The following is a 7,406-nucleotide window of genomic DNA, read 5'->3' as shown; positions in this document are numbered from 1 at the left end:
ACACCAGAGGCCCAACCCCCATGCCACATCTTGGGAGAAGCTTGTGCTTCGGCCCCGAGTCGTGACAAATGTCTTAGGGCACGTGTTTCAGAATTTTAACGGCGGGCTGAAACGTTGAAGCCGAGAAGCGATTCAGTAGCAGAAATTCGAAGTCTAGCAACAGCAACTGCAATCATCACACCCCACTTCTTTTTTTCTATACTGAGATATCAGTTCCCAAAATCTGCTAAGCAAAAAATTCAGGACCCCTTGTCCAATTGGTGAAATTGGGACAAGCGAAGCTTGGCGTGGGCGCGCGTAACGTAGTGCCTTTCTTCCTCTCTTTTCTTTCTTTCTTGCTAGCGGCGGTCCCAAGCACGCTGTTTTAGGCGGAATCGGCGTGGCGTCTTTCATGTTCTTTCCAGCGTTCCTCAGCCTGTAGAACGGCCCAACGAAAGGACCACCACGCGATCGCGGAAGCGCGGTTTAGGAATTCAATTTTCTCGAAGTCGGATTTTTTCCTGAAATGTATAATTCCTGATATCGGCCTTACGCGTTGTCCAGCAGCTCGCTTCTATTCCGCCATCGCGAAATACTTCAGTGAAGCACGCACAGCAAGTGCACTGCTTCCAAATTGTTTTAGGGCGGAGCTCTTAAGCATGGCGTTGCATCGTTAACCGTAGACAAAAACTATCATCATCATTCACCAGCACGCGCCCTCTCCGTCCTCTTCCTCCTCTTCATCGTCGTCTGCATCTTGAGCTTCGCGCCGACAACACGTGCGCCGATATTTCCGGTGGGAATACAATACCTCTGATGGCCGAGAGAATGAGTACAGATAGAGAGAAAGAAAGAAAGAAAGAAGAAAGGCAAGAAAGACAGAAGAGAGAGAATCAAGTAAACACAAAAAGAAATAGAGATATAGAGAAAGATAGAAAGAGCGAGAAAGAAAAGAAATACGGAGAGAGTGAAAGAAAGAAATAGAAAGAGACAACAAAGACCATTGAGGAAACAAAGCGATGGCAGAAAAGGAAAAAAAAATTAGAAAAAGAAAGGTGAACGCTTACGTTAGTAGGCAGCATTTAGCAATGCAAAGGAAGGAACAAAGAAGAAAAACAAAAAGAAAGAAAAAGAAAGAAAGAAGAAAAAGAAAGAAGAAAGAAAGAAAGAAAGAAAGAAAGAAAGAAAGAAAACGGCAGGCCTGCGCGGAAAGCGCGGCACAGTCACAGCGAAATCTAGAAGAGCGGCATTTCTAGAGCCCGTTGTAAGCTCTCTTGGGGCTACTAATACAAGTATACTTGCAAGGTACCCACTACGTCATCTCATAATTTTTGTGAAGTTGGGAATCATCCACTATGCGCACTATTGATTTTGTGGAGAAGCGAGGTACCAGCTCAACATCTGTAAGGCATTATGGGCATTTTGTTGATGCGACAGCTGATAACGATGAAGAATTATGGCGGAGCGCTTTGCAATGTGTTGGAAGCTTTAAACGACCCACTTGTTACGCAATTCGCATTCTGTGACGCCAGGTGGTTATTTCACTCTCCCACCACATCATATAACATACGTCAACGTGAGAAAGAGAGGGAAAGAACTTTATTGAGACCCTGAGAAATGAACCATGGGGGCCTTATGGGTTTCCTTGGCAACCAATACAACTGCACACGCGAGGAACTTCCTACGATATAAATCATCATGTTTTTTTTTTAATAGGCAAGCAGCCGCTATGCCAGTTTTCGTCATTCTGCGGAGAACCGTGGTACCTGCTAAACATTTAATGAACTATGTGCACTTTGTAGATGCCGAGACTAATGACAATGAAGAATTATGGCACAGCCCTTTGTGATGGGTTGGAAGCATTCAACAACCCACTCGTTGCGCAATTGGCATTGTGATGCCTGGTTACAGAATTCGCGCTGTGTGACGCCTGGTTGTTATTTTACTCTTCTACCACGCTATATTACATATGTTGATGTCGTTCCTTCCCGACATGAAGCCTGCATAGGGTCTTTTTGCCAAGGAGTTTCAAGCGCTGGCGTGACTCTGTGGTAGAATACTGGTCTCCTACGCAGAGGGCTCAGGTTAGAACCACGTTCTATCCTGCGTATTTTTACTTATTTCGTTTTATTGTGTTATTTCGCGCGATTGCGGTTATGGACGCCGGCGGCGGCGGCGGTGGCGGACAACTGCAGTGCTAAAAACGGCCGTCGTTAGCAGGCTTCGCTGTAAAAAAATAAAGAAAACCAAAAGAGGCCGCTCAGTACCGCACTTGCTTCAGGCTTGGCACCACTAGTGCGAAGCTGCCTTCATTGTTTTTTGCGTCTTCGGTAGAACGTAATCGTATGCTTCAGTTCAGTTCACAATGGACGAGCATGGGCGCCTGGCCTAGTATTCAAGGTACTTGCTTTCGGACCGCCGTGCCCGGGTTCACACCCTAACCCCGAAAAGAAAATTTATTATGCTGTACATAATTTTTCTTTGGTGCGCGAGCGCCATCTGTAGGTGAGCACAGTTCTTTGTGTGTGATGAGGGTTTTCTGAACACCACCACCTCAGTCGCCATCTCTCCGAGTCAGCCACTACAAGCTTCGCCTGAAAAATTGCATCGTTAATTGGCTAGCGTAAATTACGATGTCTTAAAGGAAACAGCGTAACGGTAACACGAACGCTCCATCGCCGCAATGAAAACGCACCAAGCGTCTTGGATGCGCTTACTTGTACGCGGGACATGCTTCAAAGCGTTTCTTTTTTTTCGGTAAGGCCCCTTGAGCAAAACACGGAAGCAGAATGGAATGGCACAACAACCAATCTGACATATGTCACTGTCACAAACGTCTGCTTATTTGTAGCTTATTTGTTGTGTCCTAAGTGTGTCCTTATTTCTTGCAGATTGTGCGTTAAAATGAATAAAGGACATGTTATTCTTTCTCGTGGAAAGCAATGCGCCTAATTTTTCCAGCGTCACATATTCATTGCCTGCCATTTTTCCATTTAGGTAACAATCACTTCGTTAATCAACAATGAGTATTCTCTCATTACTGAGAGGTCCTGCACGCACGCAATGACATGAACTCGACTGCCCTCAGTTTTGCGCGCTTTGATGCGACCATTGTCTACCCGCAAAAACTGCAGTTGCTTTTCTCTCTTTAGTGAGAGAATTTGTGCAAACAATCTCTTGATTTTCGGGTGTGAGGTGGGCATAAACGCACACATTGGCACCCTGTGACTGAGGAAACCCAAGTGGCTCGGTTGTTAGATGGTCTCTGCGTGCTTTACGGAACAATTCATCTTTCTTGACCCGAGAACAAAATCTCGCGATTATGTTCGTGTCCTTTTTTGCAGGCACGCGGTGTACAGCGTCGATATCATCCTTATTTATGGGCAGCCTAATACATCGCCCATTTTCTGAGGAATGGCGGTGCAGTCCTCACCCTTTTTACATGACACACCTTTTATCTCAACGTTGTTAATCCGCGAACGCTGTTCAATATCAGCCAGTTTAGTAGCCAGTTCATCATATCATTTCAGCAGAGACTGTGTTCGGCTGTGGCGAATTCATGCTTTTTTTGTTGTTCTTCATGAGAATTGCTGATGGCAGAGACACTTTTACGAAGCTGTTCATTTCGGCTGGAAATTTCAGCATTCGATGGCATCTTGAAACGTAACAATAACTACAGCACTTTAACTACTGGCAGCAGCTACCGCGACAAGAAAAGTAGGAGGAAATCAGCTGTGCGAAAAATGTTCAACCAACCTGCGCAAAGAAAACGTGCTCAGTGGACTTGCCTTCGTGCTGCCTCGACTTCCACTGCCACTGCCAAATGCGGCACAGTGTTGAGCTTAAGTAGTGCCTCCGGTAGCTGTCCTCGCAGTCCGCTCTCGGGCAGAAGCTCGCTGCAGGTGGCTGTAGCGACAAGGTAGTGGCGTTTCTTGACAGATTTTCCAAGTAGACGGGTCGAGAAATCCAGAGATATTCCGATAGCCGAATAGCCGATCAGATAACCGTCCACCTGCACAAGTCACACCTGGGCACGGGAAACCGTTGCTGAGTCGGACTTCACTTCCTGCTACCACGACTGTCACTGCCAAAATATGCCACAACTAAAAGTTGTTGCTGAACGCTCACGTGTGCTTTGTTAAGATAAGCAATCTCCATTTTCGTGAGCGAGAGGGATGCAACAGTGACACAGTCAGTGCAGCATCGCACCATTTCCTCAGCTGATAATTTGCGCTGCAGTCTTAATGACGTTTAACCAGCTAGCCCAATCTTCAACGTCACTAAGCTGTTGTTTGTTGTTGTTGCGGTTGGTGGTGGTGGTGGTGGTGGTGCGATGGTTCTCCCTGTCTCCCTTAACGACGAAAAGGCACCGCATAGAGCTAGACCCTGCGTTCGGACTGTCGGTCCGTGTACACCTGCTTCCCCAGCGGAGGAGACGCGCGTCGAGCGACTCTCCTGACTTGACGCCAGTGTCGCTTCGTCAAACGTTCGCCTCGTGCGACCAGAATCGTGGACACTTCAGCGTTCCGTTTCCGGGTCACTACGTCTTCAGCGCGTGCACTGCGACGCGCGGGCCCTGGCTGACTGAGTCGCATACCGAGTTGTCAAGGTTAGCCATGCTGCAGGTGGTCGCAGAGCCGCGCTGCACCTCTGGAATTATAATATAATGTCACAAAGACTGGCGTTGCAAAACACATACAGGTAAAAATCGAGCTAACGTTCTAACGCTGCAATTATCTCGCTCAATTGGAAAAATTGCAAAATCGAGAAACGGATTTCTCTGTTTGCCGAAATTTAAAATTGTAATGTAGCGACACCCGAAAGCCACCGTGGCATAGTATTTGCGACTAACCCACGCATGTGAACAATCCGAAAATGCGGCGTGGACACACAGCCTCCAATTGCAGGACGGAAACGTTTTCGAAGTATTCGAGAAGGCAAGAACTGATGCGTTTGCCCAAGAAGGGGTTAACAGCTGAATCAGCTCTCTGCGAAGTCTAGATCCGCAACTCAAGTGGACCAGCTTTCTATTCTGCCCCCAGTGCTTCTTCTCGGTGCGCGAATATGCTATGTACTTACGGTTGAAGAAGTACTCTGCGTGTTTATGTATTGTCTCTTTTATTACCTATAAAAAAAAAAACCGCTCTAAGAATTCATGTCTAGGCATGACAATTTTACTGTTTGTGTTTATCACAATGACGTGCTCAGTGAACCCCACATGACGTCATCCCTTCAGTGGCGTTATATTCAGCTAGGCATTGTATTCGCTGTGAAAAAAAAAGCTGCATATAGGCTTATTTCACCTGGTCGTTGAGTACTACGATTTTCTTCGAATGTCATGTGCTGCTGCATAAACTGACCATGGCGTGCATCCCGTTGCCACCAACTAACTCCCAAGTTGTGTTGAAGTACCATATATTGCGTCTTGCTCTTTTTAGCGCAACGTACTACTTACTGTGCTAAATCTGATGTTTTTCATTTTGTTTATCTGGTGAAGGTGTCCAGGATTTCATGTATATTTGTGCAAAATCTGAGCAAATATGTACCTTGTTTTGTGTTTCGTATCAGTTCAACGGTTAATAACTAAATCATTGGATTATTATTTCATATTTACATATTTTGCGCTTCGTTATGTTTTTGTCATGCACTGACATATCTTCAAACTACATGATCACCTCACATCAGAGGCCCCTGTGCACTTTGCTCGTTATTGCACCAAATGAAAATCGTGTTTCTCATATGTGTGTACGTCAAAGGGCCTACACTTTTCAATGTGTTCGATTTTTTAATTTCTAAATTTTACAATGAACTTCTGTGTTTAGTCATGCACACACTGTGAATTTTCCCTTCTGTTCTCCTGAACTTGTATTGTGCCCCATTACATGCAAATCTTGAGTTTCGGAAACAGAACAATAAAAAGAGGTAACATAAATGTAGGTGGATTCATCCTTTATGCTCTAGCACATGCTGGCCGCGGGCAAACAGGCAAACACGAATGCGCGGCCAAGCACAGCACGCGCGCGAGCACACGCGAAAAAAAAAAAAAAAAACCCCGGCGCGTGGCATTTTGGCCCCTTGCCTTGTTTTAGGCAAGGGGCCAAAATTCAGTTTTGAACCGCAATTATCAGGGCAGCAGTCTTTCGCCATGGCTAGAGATATGGCAGATAAGGTAGACGAACGGGAAAGGGACCATGCAACAAAAGAAGGCGTCGACTGTGTCATAAAGAATGCGCTCCCCCGGAATTCAACCAAGTTACCGTTCAAGCGTGTGGTGTCCTGGCTGAAGAGCAATAGCATGAATATCCTCCAATCCGACAAGAAAGGAATGTTTGTATTACTACCGGAAAACCTCCTGGGAGAAAAGTCCCACGAAGCCATCGCGAAGAACTTCAAGGTAGTGAACTTCGATCCAAAGAAGCGAAGGAGGGAAGCTCTGAAGCTACTTGGAGATCTTAATTTGGAGCATTTGAAGAAGATCACAAGCAAGACAGATTCTGGGTTCCTTGACGTGTTTTTCACGTGTAAAACGCACAAACCCACCTACCCGTTAAGGGTAATTGTGTCTGAAAAAGCTTCGTGGCAGTTGCATGTCGGAAGGTTCTTGCAAGGACATTTGAAGAAACTTCCGTTGAATGACCCTTACTTAGTGAAAAGTTCTGAGGATTTCGTGAACGAACTAAGCGGCCTTTGTGTCACTAACGGAAACAGTGTGACGGCGTTTTCTGTAGACGTAGAAGATTTGTTTTATTCTCTTCCATGTGATGGTTTGCTAGCCGCTGTGCGGGAAAAAATCTGTGAAACAAATGAACAAGACTTCCAAAACTCAGCAGGGATAAATGTTGACAATTTTATCACGCTTTTAGAATTTTATCTCAATTCGACAGCCATTAATCACAATGGAACTTTTACATTCAGCGCACCGGCATTTGTATTGGTTCATCCATTGCGACCATTCTCAGTGACATATTTTTATCTAGCGTTGACAACCGTATTTGCGCTGCGTTAAATGACTCTCCAGTCACTGGTATTTATCGCTACGTTGATGACTACCTCATTCTTTTAAAGAAACGTCCAGGTTACTGTTTTGATGATGAAGTCCAAAATATTCTGGGCATTTTTAGGATGCTTGGAGGGGGACTGAAATTCACTTTTGAAACGCCTAAGAATAATACCATACAGTTTTTGGACGTTAATATTTCCTTTCTTGAGTCTAATGAACATGTCTGCTGGGAGTATCGACCTAGATCTAAGAAAGGCATCCTTCCGCATGATAGTGCCCATTCCAAGCTTGTAAAAAGGGGAATCGCCATCACCTGTGTACAAAGTGCAATTAACAAATCATGTGAGCACCAAATGAAGGCTAGCCTAATGCATCAGACCGAAAGACTTAAATCATTCGGTTACCCTACTTCCGTCATCACAGCTGT

This window comes from Rhipicephalus sanguineus, chromosome 10 (assembly GCF_013339695.2).
Source record: "Rhipicephalus sanguineus isolate Rsan-2018 chromosome 10, BIME_Rsan_1.4, whole genome shotgun sequence".
Taxonomy (NCBI): Eukaryota; Metazoa; Arthropoda; class Arachnida; order Ixodida; family Ixodidae; genus Rhipicephalus; species Rhipicephalus sanguineus.
Note: the sequence above shows the minus strand (reverse complement) of the source record.